Source organism: Toxotes jaculatrix, chromosome 3, assembly GCF_017976425.1.
Source record: "Toxotes jaculatrix isolate fToxJac2 chromosome 3, fToxJac2.pri, whole genome shotgun sequence".
Lineage (NCBI taxonomy): Eukaryota > Metazoa > Chordata > Actinopteri > Toxotidae > Toxotes > Toxotes jaculatrix.
The window spans coordinates 23093432-23109763 of NC_054396.1; the positions used below are offsets into that span (position 1 = coordinate 23093432).

The 16332-nt window shown below is 42.0% G+C and overlaps 1 protein-coding gene across 1 annotated transcript in view; it reads left to right on the plus strand.

The window, feature by feature from the left end:
• Positions 1-2499: 2499 nt before the first annotated feature.
• tafa3a (TAFA chemokine like family member 3a) overlaps positions 2500-16332 on the plus strand; it is a 79636-nt gene continuing 65803 nt past the window's right edge. The window contains exon 1 of the mRNA XM_041034666.1: positions 2500-2984. The gene's annotated coding sequence lies outside the window, so the exon portion shown is untranslated. The remainder of the gene's footprint in view (positions 2985-16332) is intronic.

Genomic DNA, 16332 nt, shown 5'->3' on the forward strand with positions numbered 1-16332 from the left:
GCCCTCAAATAGTGAAAAAAATCAGATGGGAGCGCTCAGGGCTTGTCGGGCCCTGGGACCGCGACAGGGGGAGCGTGTTGCCTGTGTATAGAATAAGATGGGAGCGCTCAGGGCTCGTCGGACCCTGGGACCGCGACAGGGGGAGCATGTTGCCTGTGTATAGAATAAGATGGGAGCGCCTGTGTATGCATAGAGCTCTGGACTCTGGTAAAGACTTGGCAGTGAAACTGCAAACAAAGCCATAAAGCCTTTTTTTGTAGTAGCCTCTCATCGAGCATCTGCAGCTGGGGAAGAAAAACTGTCCCTGTGTCTGCAGACCTGTTGAATTAAAGGGGGGCATTAACAGCAGCTTCCTCTGCATTATTGATACCTAGCTCCATTCCTGAGGCCATTATGCCTCCTATTTTTCCTCTTGCAATTTTCTGGTAGACATCCCACTGTCTTCAAACACACTTCTTTGGCAAAGGCGAGTTAGGGTTCAGGCAGAGGGCTCGCACCGCTCCCTGCAGGGCGCTGTTATTTTAAGCTGAACCACTGCAATCAATGTCGGGCCACGGAGCACCCACAACTCTTGTTCACTGTGTGAAGTGAAAATAATCACAGGATGACAAGCATGGAGTGATGAGTGTTATGCAAGGCGCCACCTACACTAACAATACCTAAAAAAGGCGGTGAGGTTTCCTCTGTGAGGTGCCAAATCACCTGACGCCTCAAACACGGTGGATGTGTGCTTCTCCCCGCGGTGTGACTTCAAAGACACCAAACCAGGGACTTTTATTAGATTTTGATGCCAAATGCTCACTAACGGGGATTACCTCGTGACTCACCTCAGCTGCCACCTACAGTACATTTGTTGTTCAGCTCTCTAACAGAAGCACATACTGCAGGCTTTATCTGCTCTTGCACAGCTTGAGAAACCTTACCTCACGGCTGACCTCATCCTGTCATATGATTTAATGAGCAGAGCTGTGTCACAAACCACAGTGTCAGGGGCATGACAGGATAGGTCTACACAATGCACTAAAGATTAATGAGGTCATCTCCTCTCTCACTGTGTGTGCATGTGTATGTGTGAGAGAGGCATATAGGAAAGAAGAAAGAAACCTGATGACTTTTTGGAATCGTACAATAAATGATGTAAATAGAACCAAAATAACAGCTTCTCTATTCATGAAGTGATGCGAAGCCTGGCTCTGGTCTAGATATCCGCTTTGAATGTTATAGCTCAGCCCAGTCAGTAATAATGGGCTGACATTTTTTTTATTGAGACCCCTGGGATTTGTGTACTCTGCCCTTTGATTCTTCTTGCATGTGTGTGTTTTGTGTATGTGTGTATGTGCACATGCACGTACAGAGCTGTCTGAGTTAGTAGATGGCTTTGGCTTTATGATGATAACACTCTCTGAGTGTGTCCAAAATCAATCAAATCCAAATCCAAATGCTTCCCTCCTATCTCCACAGGCTATTTCAAAGGATGCTATTGATTATTCCACCCATTCCTGCCTTTCAGGAGGGGGGGGGCAGACAAAAGAGACTGCTTGAGAAATGGAGAGATGATAATGTAATTATTGGGGGAAGCCTTTGTAGACCAGGCAGCTATGTTTGAGGAGAGCGGAAGTTGAATGTCGGACACAAACAGATGTATTATCATAACCTTGGTGAGTAGTCAGGAGTCTGATGCATGTCATAACACACAAGTTCTTCTGAGTAAGGGACTGTAGACAAGTTGTTGTTGTCTAAAGTTGTCATATTTATTTTTGCTGATTGGAAGGTTGTCCAAATGTTTTACGAAAGCAAAGGAGGGTCTTTTAGTTTTCTCTCACCCCATTTTTGTATGTTATTTCATATCTTATTGTGAGATCTGTTTCAGAAAAAAAATATCAAATTGTTACATTGAAGGATGGTTTTCATGTGTGCCACAGAGGTTTTGCCATATGCACATGATAGATAGATAAATCGATCAATAGATAGATAGATAGATAGTTTAATAATGTTGGGCAGGGCTTGCTTTTTCATTAAATAAAATACAACATTCAGCACCTTCCCCACCCAAATAATTTTCATACAGTCCCTAAATATTTTTTTTGTCCATACCCAGTGACCTAAAAAGAACTCAGAAGGATTTTCTCTAAAACCATACCACATTACACATACAAAGGCGACCGCTTGGTTTGTTTGTAATGCATTTCCTCAGCATGGCAGCTGAATTGATAAAAAATCATATTAAATCCATCAATCAACGTAAAACGCCACAAATAATGCTGGAAATTACACAACCGGTCTATGTAATAACACTCACGGCCTCACACAGTTTTTATTTGGCGGCTCTAGATAAGGTCTTGCTGTCTTCAAGAGGGCACAATCATCCAATTACCATCATCTGAAGCCGGCTGAGATAAATGTCTACACTCCTTCCTGTCACTACCACAGGCCAGGATCACCGGCCTCCGCTGGATGGCGCTACAATACCGGCGCAGCAGCACCACCTGGCCCCACAGACGCTGTGATGAATCCGGCTGCTCTCTCATCCCTCGGACACCTCAAATCCATTTCTCTAACTGCACGAAGACGTTGCCAAAACCCAAATGCAACCAGTACGTGGAAGGAGGATTGTAAAACATCACACCATGCTTGAATCCAGAAACTATGAGTGACGGTCCGGCGTGTTGTGAAGCTGCTGTGTCGCTCTGGCGGATGGGAAGTTGTGAGTCAGAGCCGGAGGACCAGCAACTTTTATAGACTTTGTAAGTCCACCGCCTGCGAGTAGCCAGAAGCCCCAATTTAGACTTCTTTGACTCAGGGATTGTGCGTCTGGAGAGCTTTGACATTAGACCAGTGTTTTTCAGGTTATGTGTTGTCGAAGGCGTCTTGAAGCGACACGGAAATTGCATTTCTCTGAAGAAGAGGTCTCTGGTTTTTGTGGTTGACAATGGAGAATAAATGAAAGGGACGTTTCCCGGGATTAATTGACTGCACAACGACAGGTAGGTTTGCATACCTGGAAAATTATTTTGTACATTAAACTGTAAAGCGTGTGGCTTTTACAACGTTAAATTGAGTAGAAATTAGTGACAACAAACAATTTTCATTGTAAATTTCTAAAGCCTAACAGCTTACGTGTGATTGGCAAACGACCAAGCAGCCAAACCTATGAATAAACTAAGCTTATCGATTTAAACTATTGATTGTTTCCACTATGATAAACAGTTATTAACTTGTGAGACACCGGTAGGCTACTAGGAACTAATGACTTAAGGTGGCGCACAGGTGAAGCCGTAGGCTTCATGTTGTCTTGGCTCAGAGAATCAGATCTTAGCAGCAACATGAAATCAGCATTGGCAGCTTAAATTAGACACAAAATCAAGTTTCCCATCGTGACAGATCTGCCAACTCATTGTGGGTGCACAAAGGCACTGAAGGAACTTTCCTCTGGGTTCAAATACAGAAGGAAACTTCATCTTTTTATTCCTTTTGTTTTCTATATTCTTCTTTTAAAGAAAAATACATTCATAAACAAGGCAGGTGGGTAAAGAAGAAGACTCGAAAACCTTGATCTGATCCCATCTGTCCTATGAAACTGGCATGTTATCTATCTATTTATCTATCTGTCTATCTGTCTGTCTGTCTGTCTGTCTTTTGATATGATGCCGTAGATTAGATAAAATTAGACCAAATAATGTTTCAGCTGTTCAAAAAGGCAAAGGTAACCCCAAACATAAACATGGATCCCCACAGTAAAGCTTTACAGCCTGAAATGAGACCTGGAGCTGAATTGACTGTGTGGACTGTTTCCTCCATCAGAGAGATTCCCCTCAACTCCCAAATTAAGAAGAGAGCAGCTCCAGCTACAAGCAGCTTGTTTGTGACTTAAGAAAAGTACAATGCTGATATCTTGTTGGATTATGTTGAGGAGACACGAATGGAGTCCCTAATGAAAACAGGCTCTTGTATCTGCTGTCAGCTGCTTTGCACACGCACATTACGTATTTATGATTATGCTTACACACTGTTAATATTTTTCTCTCTTCAACCCCTTCCCTCTTTACACCCCACCTCCCACTTCCTCTCTTCTCTTATATCTCAGTCTATCTCCTTATTCATCCTGTTCTTTTATCTGCCCTTCATCCCCTTGACAAGTGTTGTGCGGTCAGCTGTTTTTTTTTTTTCTCTCTCTTCCCCTCAATTAGTGCTATCATCGCATTTCATCCTGCGGAATACAGGGATGGTAATAACCTTACACTCCTATTGCGGGGTGATACAATTCTACTGTGATTAATTGAAGTCCCCTCAGAGAGTCAGAGGAGGCGTATATCTTTCCTTTCACACTCACTGACAGGCAAGCCATTATATTGTTTTATAGATCGCCGTCAGTAGCCCTTGAAACTGCCTGCAGCCCACTGTTGTTCTGGAGGGTTTTATTGTGCAGTGTTATTGGTTGGTATTGCTGACAGGCAGAGCAAAGGCCACCCTGGGATTACTGGAGATGGGATCCCTGTGACAGTTCCACTGTGTTTGACAGTAACGCTGGAAACTTGGAAAAGATTTCAGTGGTTGGTGTGATAAGTGGGAATTTGTTTTGGAACTAAAGGCTTAGTGTGAAATTGTGTCTGTACCTGTAAACACCCTGCCACTGTAACCTCACCATACTGCACCGTGCCATGCACATTCCCAAGCAAGTGGTGGTGAAAGAGAATGGTTCTGAAGGCTTGATGGCAACAAACGCACTGCATCTCTGCAAAGTTACCAGAATTCCAGAGGTTAGAGAGATTAGCTTGCAATTTCAGTTTTATGTGTTTTTTTTTTTTTTTTTTTAAGCCACCATCACACTGACATCTCAACAAACAGCAGAGCCTGAAGAAGGCTTGGAGAGAGTACTTGATATGCATGAGCCACCAGGTGATTTCCAGAGGAAGAGAACACCATGGATAAGAGGCTTGTCTCTAGTTTTAAGGAGCCACCCCAGGCAGTATTTGTGTTCTCCGCCAGCTTCCTGCTCACTCTGTCAGATCAATAGGACATAATATAAGAGTCTGACTTGTGTTTCCAGGCATGATACAAAACAATACATGCACTTTAGTTGTTGCATTTTATACATATATGCACAGTGCTTTGGTAGCAGCACTGTTGGGATTGCCTGTTGAGACTGCACTCCTTCCCAGTGTCTCCATGTAAGAGTGACATTTCTGCATTTCCTGTAGTGTGGGCACACTAGATGTGTCAATTTATGCAGGATTCATATACATGTGATAGCCCAGTGTCTTTCACCGAGAACATAGCACTGCAGCACCATGAGTTAACCATAAAATCCTGGGTATTGCATCATTTCAGAAACTCTGTATTCACCCCCAGCCCTGCAGATTTGGCTTAGCGGAACAATAAAAAGTCAGCCATCTATCTACATGATTACACCCGATTTCAGCACCACAAGATTCACTGCTCAGCGGTGTTCATAGGCTAATGTGTTTAGAAAGCACAGTTTGTTCCACCTCTCAAAGCGCCAACTCGAGCTGCTTGGGTGAATCCGTCGGCTGTTTAAAGGGAAATTCAAAGCCAAACCATAGTGAACGAAATGCAGCATTGTGACACTCTTGTGCAGCTCCGTCATGTACGGAGGAGGAGGAGGAGGATGTAGGGAGAGCACATCCCATGTTTTATAGATGCCATTTAAAGGAGCATGGCCAAGATGGGCTGGCTGCAATGAACTGTAACCACCGACAAAACACCAAGACAATAAACAAACAAATTGGTTTCCTGGAAGCCAGCAGTGTCCCACTCACTCGCCCGGGCTGATCCTTGCCGATGCGGCAAGCTGTTTTTTCCTCAGAGATTAGGCTGTGAAGCACAACTCCATCTCTTATTTATTCATGCTGATTTGCTGTGTGCATGCTTGGTTGTTGGTGTGTATGAGTGTGGGTATGGGTGTGTGTGTGTGTGTGTGAAAGAGGGAGCGAATAAGTGTATGTGTGTGTACAGCTGAAGTGTTTGTAAAAGTGGGTGTTTCCCGGAGTGTTTATGTGAATGATGTGTGTAGGCACATCATGCATGTGTGAACAGGCCCCTGTCTTTTGTATTACTCTATTAATGCTGTTCGTGTGTGTGTGTGTGTGTGTGTGTGTGTGTGTGTGTGTGTGTGATGTCATTGTATTATATTGGTTCCTTCTGTTGTCTGCTTAGTGCACATGACTGGAGTATAGACTGTGATCCTGCTGGGCTCGATCATGTAAAGTTCATATGACTCTGCTCCTTGCTTCCATTTAAAGACATTGTTTTAATAGTGGATTATAGTTTTTGCTTAAATTCTTGCATTTTTTCGATGAACATTTGTTTAAAAGCTTTCTTTGCTAAATCATATTCTATACAGAGAGCCATTTCAGGGCCCCTTGACTCTGGCATTAAAAGTCCCATTCAGTTTTCCTGTAGACTGTGTGAGGTGACAGTTGAAGCACTTTTACGTCTTGGAAATCAGCTGAATCATCAGTAAGATGAACAACTGCATTCAAAAATATCTGGCTCTTTGAGAAAACGTCAAAGGTACAAGCCTGTGTAGATAAAAACACCAGGTGAGAAGTTAACTACAACTCCCAAGATGTATTTTGCAGAGACACATCCGTTCACAGGGTTTAGACTAACTTAACACTGGGCAGAAAAGCAGAAAAAAAATGAAATGAATTCAGGTTCAAATTTGCACCATGAAATTATCTTTTACAGTGTGACCAACTGAATTTCCAGATGTCTTTAGAAAAATGGATGCAGGTTAGGTTATCTGGTGACTCTAAATTGCCCATAGTTGTGAATATTAGCTTGAATGGTTGTCTGTCTCTATGTGTCAGCTGTGTGATTGACTGGTGTCCAGGGTATACCCTGCAGCCCCCTGCAACCGTCAAGCATAGACGGGTGTAGCTAATGGATGGAATGGGTGGATTCACAGATTACTTTCTGTGCAGGGGTGACATGTGCAAACAAACTCACTGTTTCTAAGCCCAAGTAGTCTTGTCCATCCTGAATGTACTGTCTATACAGTGAAAGAGTCATGTGACTCTGCCTGGGAATTCAAGTGGTCTGGACATTGAGGACAATGAGCTTTGAGTGGAGAAGAGCCTCAGCAGAGCTTAGGAATCCACTCTTCCATGGAGGTGGTTTTCAGCTTTGTCGGGCATCAGGCTTTTCTGCCCCCCCCCCCCCCCCCCCCCCCCCCCCTTCTCTCCTCCTTCAATTTCTCTTTCTCTCTCTCTCTGTTCCCTTTTCCTTGAGGTAGTCAGTATTTGGCAGCTTTCACTCTCAATGTTGTGCCATTGTGCTGAATTTCCCATCAACTCCTTCTCCAGCACAGAAGCGAGGAACTAAATTCTCCAAGCCCTTAACCATTGGCCCAGTGAAAAGGTTTGGGAATTGCAGATTTTGAGAAGCCCCATTTCTAAACCCTGGTTCCTATGGGAGTAAGGGAGCTCTCAATTTTTCTTGGCAGATTTTTTTCCCCTTTCTCTCTCTCCCTCTGTCTCCCTCTCTTATGGTGCCTGAGGGCCCTCAGCAATATGGTTTTTTTTTTCTGCTGCTCTTTACTGGTGTTGTTGTCAAGCTCCACCTCATGCCTGTAATCATTAGGCTGCAATTTGAGTAGAAAATTGCAATTACGGGGTTTAAAAAATGAGCCTGTTATTTTCTACGCTTGTTATTCCGTTGTTGAGAGTGAAGTGGAATGGCGTCCCTGTTGTGATTATAATTAAACAAATCGGACTCAATAACATCGGCAGTTAATGTCAAAGGTCTCTCGTGTTGCTTCAAAGAGTCAGAAGGGCCAGTGTGGCAAAATTATTATTATTATTTTTTTAGATTGAAAGTTGGATATAATCCCCCTCTGGTTTGCGACATGATTTTGCCGGTCTCTTCTTTTGCCCTTCTGCTCATGTCACTGCAAACACTGGGGTGTGGGTTGGATTTTGTGACGTAACGTGGTGACCGGTCAGGTTTCTTCATCGTGAGATGGAAGAGCTGAGGACTCTTCAAAGCAGGCTCCTATCTTCAAAAGCAATGTGCCCACGTTATTAAATGCATTGTGCAGAACCCAGCATCTGAGCCTTGATCTGATGTACAACATGAGAAGGAGAAACAGAAATCTGGGTACTGGTGTTATCTCTCCACCGTGATAGAATTAGCTCAAGGATAGATGCAGTTCACGCTTCTCTTTCATCCGTTCAAACACGCCTCCTCTGTCAGTCAGTTATGCGCACAATGTACTTGCACTATAAATACATACAGAACATTTCACATTTAATTATTCTCATGCAGTTTGATTTTTCAGTTACATTCTAATGTGACTAAAGGAAGAAGCACAGTCGGATCAGAGATTCACAGTCCTTCACCTTTCCCTTGTAACTTATGCAAGTATAGTTTTACGCTGATACATGTTTGAGGGGGGTCAAACATAGTTCTTCTCCAAGAGGCCACTTCTCCATCCAAGGGAAAATTCTGTGAAAAGTGTGCACCCAGTGTGTTACGCTTGTGTTACAAGTTATTATGATAGACCAATCAGCTGTTTTGACATGCAGGTCTGTGCTACGTGTTGTTGAGATATGTTTGTCACATCACAGGAGAGCCGACACCGCCTACCGTTTCCCACAACACCCCTCTCTTCACCAAAACGTTTATGTGTATCCTGACAGAAGCATATTTCCAGTTTAACTTGCGAAATCTGAAAAAAGAAAACCTGGTAACAGCATCAGTCCTCCCCTGTCTTTTAGGGGGACAGTTAAGTTCGGAGGGAGGTTGTACTGACAGGCACATTTTATATTTTTAAAGAGGTCATTTTCACAATGGTGTGCTCTGACTTGAACCCTTTATAAGTCTGTGTGTGGCCACTACTGTATCCGTACAGTACAGTGAGGCTTTTCCTATTACTGCAACACACATCTGATGCTCAGATTGATTTTTTTCAGATATAAAGCAGAATTATAAGCCTAGGGTTGGAAAACAACCAACAATCTTTTATCTTCCATGCACTCTCCTTTTCCTTCAAACACATTCACACTGTCGTACATGCACACACAACTCTCTCAACACAACGCGCTGGGTGACTAATTTCTCTTGGGCTTTGGACTCTGGCGTGAGAGAGGGTGAGAAGGAGAAAATGAAAGAGAGAGGAGAAGCAGTAGTGCACTGGCAGCTCAGAGGAAGCCGCCCACACTGAAGGAGCCTGATACCACCTCTCATCTCATCTTTTTGGCTGCTCGTCTGTCTGTTCTGTCTCAGAGCCCAGAGCACCCAGCATGCGTGTAGCCTCTTTGGGACTGTGTCAATTTGATCATTGTTTACTCCCCAATTTCAGGTACTGGAGACAAATCACAAGTATTGTGCACAGTGCTCTCATCCTGTGGGGAGAAATTGAAATCTAAGTGTGCTGTTTTTGCATCCAATTTGAGCTGTCTTCGCTGGATTCTGTAGAGTGGAACGGCTGCCAATCAGTAGGGCTTTGTTTACTCTCTGTGCCCTGCTGACAACTGGCTGGTACAAATATCAGCTGCTGTAGTGTCACACACTGTGCCTTTGTACAATTAAGTATAAACATCGAGCTGAAATTGGTGATATCACACTTGTGCTATATTAAGTTATACACATACTTAGTTATTAGAGGAGGGCAGGTTGTTTTGGACCTAACACTCATTTGGGGAGTGGGATTCGTCATCTGTTCACAGAAAGGAAAGCAGTTGATAAGAAAGCAGCTACAGCTACCATTTCAAAGGCCAGAGAAGGCTACTTTTCCAGACACAGATTGAATGACTGAGATTGCTGAAAATCTTGGCAGCAATCCAGCAGAAACATTTACTCGCTGTGTGCAGGTAAACAGGACCCATAGAAAGACTTTCCTCACACTTTGAAAATGTTGAAGAGGAGGTCTGGTGCCACTTTCTAACCCCAAATGTCCACTTTCTTTTGCAGATGGTAAATACCAGAAAGACAGATTTTTTGCAACCTGTTTTTTAAATCAGTGATGGAGCTGAAAATGATGCACCACTGAGAGAAAGACAGGATGACCCTCTTCTTATTTGTTAGGGCTTCACCTACTGGACTGCCCGTGTACTGAATTTGCATTCATTGTGATTGGATATCATTATCTGACTTTAATACTGTGGTTTCCCTCTGGGTCTGACCGATGACTGCTGATGGAATATTGCCGCCTCAGTCCTGGTCATGTAGTTTCAGTGCTCATGAAACTAGGTTGATTTTTTCTGCTAAATCTGCTTGCATGTGTCTGTATTTTGGGTTTTGTCAACATAAGGCCTGTACAAACAAATCAATGTGCTCAATAGGATTGAAAGCTAGTTCTATGCATGCACTTATTTTACCGTATTAATGACTTGACTGAGCAAGTTTTCCCACTGGCACAGGGCACCTCTTTGCTCCATGATTGGACACATAATGGAGATATTTTTGCTGCCATTCTCTTTCTCCCTCTTGCACATCTCTTAACACCTCTTCCCTTGGCCCTAATTCATTTAAACATTTAAAACCAGGACCTCCATTATTCATGTCCCCTAGCTGTCTGTGGCCCTGGCCTGGCCTCTTGCAGCACCCTGGTGCAGAGTGTGTCTGGATGGACACATTCCCAGGCTGCTCATTAATTGATGCCTCAGTTGACTCCAGAGGTCTAATGCACTCTCACTCTCTGCTTGCTTTCTCTGCCGATCCAGCATGTCGTCTCTTCCCTCTCTCACACGGAGGGCGTGAAGGGTTTTCACAGAAAGCTTGATGTCATGAATTTGTGCTAAAAAGGTTCAAAGGGTGTCTTCACCCCACTGGCCTGCTAAGAGGAAAGACTATGTTAGACAAGGGGTCAGATCTGAAGGAAAACTCAGTTCATGGCCAGACTGCAGGGGTCAAGACTGTTATAAGTGGACAGCATACATTTCTCTTTTTTCTGTCCTGTCTGTTTCTGTCTTTTAACTTCTGTCTTCGTTTTGTTTCTCTGGAACCGGGCCTCGTATTCACTATCGTTCAGCTCGGTATGTGGGCGGTGGTTACCTCCTCTGCTGTTGCCTAATTTAAAGAGCAGTCTGTACCAGAAGGGAAGGTTCAAGGGGATCATTAGACTGAACATTCACCACAGGGAACACAACGTGAAGGATAAAACAAGATGAAAAGTTAAGTAATTAAGGCAAAAATCATACAAAAAAGACTTTCTGATGTTTCTACTCAGAGAGTAGACGGCAGGAGGATTTCTGTTTGGGCAAAACAGGAGCCTATGATCTTTGTTATCATCTCATCCTCATCAGTTTTGTGAAAATTCATGTCACAGCATTTCTTATTTTTAGTACGCCGTTAATGCATTTTGCAGTGGTTTTGACATTTTGGCTTGTGACCTTGTAAAGCAAAGCAATTTTGCCTTGCGCTCTACTTTTCAGGAAATAGCCACAGCCTCACACTCTGAGTACAGCAAGTTCTGTTTGATGAAAAGTTTAGCTTGCTTTAAGCTTGCTTTTTGCTATGTTTTCCCCTCTGAGCTTGCCGTAGCTGTGTGCACTCGCTGCTGAGATCGTTCAGCACTATAAACCCGTATGTCAAACTTGGCAGCTGCTGATACCACGTCTCATAGACAAGGTAAAACTTTTCCTTGTACTACTCACAACCCTTTGTCACAGGCTGCATATTTTTATGAGTAGGGGACCAAAGCGAGATGTTCCTATCTTTTATAGTTACATCTGAGTAGTTTTTAGTAGCCTAAAGAGACCCTGTATAAAAAGCAAATATTTGAGAAAAGACTTTTTTTTTTTTCATGTTTCCTATCTTATTAATCATCTTGCGACTCCTTGGGTCTGACCCTAAGTTTGGAAAATTGCTTGAATATTCATATTTGATCATTTCTGTGTGTAATTATAAGGCTAATTTATCAACTGCCACCTACAATATACGCTTCAGCTGCAGCTTAAAATTTCTAAAATTTCTAAAAGGTAATTCTGTTTTGATTGTTTACGACTGACCTTGATGATAAGCTGTAGAAAAATACTTCAGAGTCAAAAGAGTTTTGACTCTGAAGTGCTTTTTTCCTGAAATACAAAGCCTGCTGTACTGGGGCCTGTCATGGTTGCCTGAGTGCCAGCCTGACCACTGTATTAGAACTGTGCAAGAAATCAATTCAGGAAATATAGAGGCAATTATTTTGTCTCCCACATTCGCTGACAAAGTAGCAGCTAACCGAGCCAAGAAGAAAATACAGAATTAAAGAGGAGAAAATAAATAAGTCTCTACTGTGGGGTTTAGGGACTTTATATAGAACATGTGGGTGATTTTAAATCCTCTATACCTCTGCAAAGCAGCTGTAATTAATGAGGATTGTGAATGTTATTGATTTGCTGAACCCTGTACTCATATTCTATCTGTGCACGTGATAGGAACATAGACCCAGAAAAGCATCAATATCATGGTCAGTCAGAGTGTTTAGCATCAGCTGTAGTTCTGTGTCTATCACTGTGTTGCCTGTAGAGCCAGTTCTCTGTAATGGGTCTTTTGGGTATATGAATCATACATAGCATATTTGTATTCATGCCCATCAAGTCCATTCTGAGTCAGACAAGGCCATATTGCAGAAAAATAGATCCAGTTCTGTTTTTCATCCTCTTTTTGCAAAAGCCAACATTTTGTAGCGTACGTTTTAAGCTCCTTATAGTTGCTGATGGGTTGAATTTACCCTGAAAGACAGCAGCACAATAAATTTGGATGATTACAGCAGAATACTAGAAAGTCTGTTGAGTACACTTTCTGAGATAAACAACTTACATCACTGAATTGTCCTGGTTTTGTAAACTTTAACCTTCTGCTGCTGAATTGTTCACTCTAGGTTCTGGTTTATGAATTCGATTCGCTGCCATAAAATCATCCTCATCAGCATCTTTTGTTATTGAGAATGAATCGTTGATTGTTTCCATCTTTCATTTCAGTTGTTAACTGTGTGAGTTCTGGCATTTACTCCCTAATCGTATCTCAGAACTTCATTACGCTCACAGGTCTCTCATGCAGAGCTTTCCAGCCTCTTATTTTCCTGTCAAATGAGGTGTGCAGAGATCAGCTGTAAGCCATCAGCAACAGAGGCCAAATGGAAGGGTAATATACTGCTCCTTATGCAAAGATGCACATCTGCGATCTATATATTAGCATTTGGGAACAACTCAAAGCTCATAATCCTCGGGATAATTAAAAAGGGCACTTTTCCCCCTGTATGGCCTATTATCTGCAAATGAGCTCTATGAGAAGTGAGAGAGAGACAGAGGGGGGAAAGAGGGAGTTGATAGCTTGACAGTTAACAGTTTGTGGAGCCTCCATAGAATTAATGGCGTGAGACCTGATAGACAGTGTTTCTGTATTAAGATATGTCATATCTTACCCCGAAGGCCCCTTGGGCACCACTGGGACTACAGACTTGCCATGAACGTGGACATTTGCATTACATCGGGGGCTGTGAATGCGTTTTCCCTCATAGTACTGGAGCAAAGCCAGAGAAGACTGGGCTACAGTCAGAGCACATCCTTTCCAAAGAGCGTGTTCTATGACACGACTGCAGGAATCTGACAGAACATCATCTTGACTGTTGTGAAGAGAAGAATAAATCTCCACTGAAAGGGAAGGAAAATGAAACGGTTCTGGCTCACCGCTAATGAACTGTGATATGTTATAGAAGCTGTCTCTTCCGTCTGTTAAGAAAAAAAGAAAGAAAAAAAACCTAAAAGATTGCAGTGAAGGTAGCCTACATGGCTCTTGCTCATACCTCCTCCCAGGCATGTATGCGCATCGCAGCATCTCTGAGCATAGGACGACCTGCTCATCAAGTCCACCATGGATAAATAAAGGTTAATACATTCAGCTTTTTCCTGTCAGAGAGCCTCCTGCTACACATCACTATATAGCACTAACATCACACACTGAGGGTCCAGTGGTCTCTTTTAAAACAATTTTCTATTTTTAGAACCAAGTTTCATGTGAACTTTTAAGTAATTATAGTTAATCAGTATTCTTAATGGAGAACTATGGTTTAGTACATCATGAATTTGATCTTCGTATCTCTGGCTATTGTTTCTGTTAGTTATGCTGGCACTATACTCACCAAGGTAATTTCTGAGATCTGGGAAAGCAGCAACATTGCTGAAAATAGATTTAATGGGACAAGAAACGCAAGCTGTCAGCCTGTTATCAAAGTCCCATGTTAGTCAAACTTATTTGATGCAGACACAAGGCAAGGCAAATGGTGAAATTATTACCCAAACTGTGATGCTGTTTACATCCATCATAGTACTTGCCATATTTTTGCGCAGTTACAATTTTCCTGTGCAATCAGGGATTATTAGTGATAGTATGAGTGTGCTCAATTTCGGGTCTTCCCACCAAATAATGTGATAAGTAATCCGGCTAAAGTGTCAGCCCGTGTGATTGTCTCACCACTTGTGTTTCACGCCTAGTTGGTCCTATTTTTAGCAGCCCATTCTGGGATCTCATTTCTTTATCATAATGATGAAACCAACAGCCAGAGCTACAATAATAAACCCAAGTTGCAGTTAACCATAGTTTTACTTCAGTACTGCAAAAAAAAAAAAAAAAAACCTTGAAAAACAGTGTACTCACTTAACTGTATGTATTTTGCATTCATAATGAAGAAAAAAGTAGTCTGATAACCACAATGAATTGTCTTTTTGTGTCATTTCATTCATTCAGCCTCAAATCATGTTCACGTTAGCGGATTTCTTGCGGGGGGGTGTTGTGTTTTTGTTTTGCTCTCACCAGTCTGTGACAAATCAGTTCTACAAAACAAATTTTCAGTTGACGCGGAAAACACAGTAAGGGTTGCAAGGAGCAATTAACTAAGAAATATGCAGATTTTTGTATTAACACATTCTGTATTAACATTCTTAGACTGCTGTATTGTGATTGGTGCATGGAAATACTTGACATCATTTGTTTTTAACAGCTTGTCCACTTCCAACCAACATAAACCTCTCGTGTGAAATAACCGGAATTGCTCCAGTGCTAGCAGAAATAGGGTGTTCATGTTGGCCTCCATCACTCATAATGAGACTCTCTCAGACCCTTTACATACTGTATTTGTTTTTATTTTAAGCAACAGTAGCATTAGCTGTTTGCTGTTCTCTAGTAACCAGCTTCTGAAGCTGTGTGTGGTTCGGGGTGATGTTTATATGCCCTTTCATCTCACAGCTTTTGCCAAGAATCTGTGTTTGATTTTTTTTTTTCTGCTGCATTGATTGTGTGTATCTTTTTATGTGTTTGCTGTGTGTTCATTATGAGTATACATGAATATTTGCGTGTGCGTATGTGTTTGGGAAGCACAAAGCTCTTCCTTATGAGCTCCCTGGTAGTTGAGCCCTCTGAAGGGGTGGAGCAGACACTGAGCTCAGGCACACCTATTCATCACTCTGAAGTAGGGAGTTCATTAAAGTAGCCCACGCATCCTCCTCTGTGGATCCTGAACCACAGCTAGTCTTCCTTGCAAAACAAATAGGGTCAAAATGTGATCTCACCACACACTGATACAGATCAGTAGTAACAAATGCAAAAAAAAAAAAAAAAAAAAAAAAAAAAAAAAAAAAAAACCAAAATCCTCATAATAGAAAAGCTGTTGGTTGCTGTTCGTTTCAAGGCAGACTGCCTGCAGGGCTCCTCTGTGGGGTCGCCTCCGGTGCAGGCTCCGTTCTCAAGTCATCTCCACTGTCAGGACAGGAAATGCATGCAAACACATACAAAATAAAACTGTGTAGACCCTTCTTGTAGAGGTGACAGTTTTTCATCGATTTATATTTTATCAATTAGTCAAAATTGCAACATTATATATATTTATTTAGCCTATTCTGTCTACGTAGCATGTAACATGGGTACCTATGCCTATGTGGCAACATATATCGATTCAGTAGTTCTGTTAATAACAGTATTTTAATTACACGCGCTGTTGATTTATTTTGTAAAAAATAAAATAAATATGTGTCCATATAGCCTAGTAACAGCAATTCATGGAAATACATAAAGCTCACTGATAGAACAATTGAAGCGTAAAACTCTCTTCCTGTCTCACACACACATTTCTTTTTCAGAATTTCCCTTTGAAGAATAATACAATACAGCATTTTACTGTTGTAAGCTGAATTTGATATGAAAATCTGACAACTGTGGGTATTTGATGACACAAGGAGCTTTTGTGTCTACTTGTATTGTAAACCTGAAGTTCTTTAGAGGAGACATATATTAATAAATAAATAAATAAATATTTGTATATCCCTCCTGTCGTGTTCGGGTCAAATCTGACCGATTTACAACTTAAAACACTCATAAATATTGTGTTTT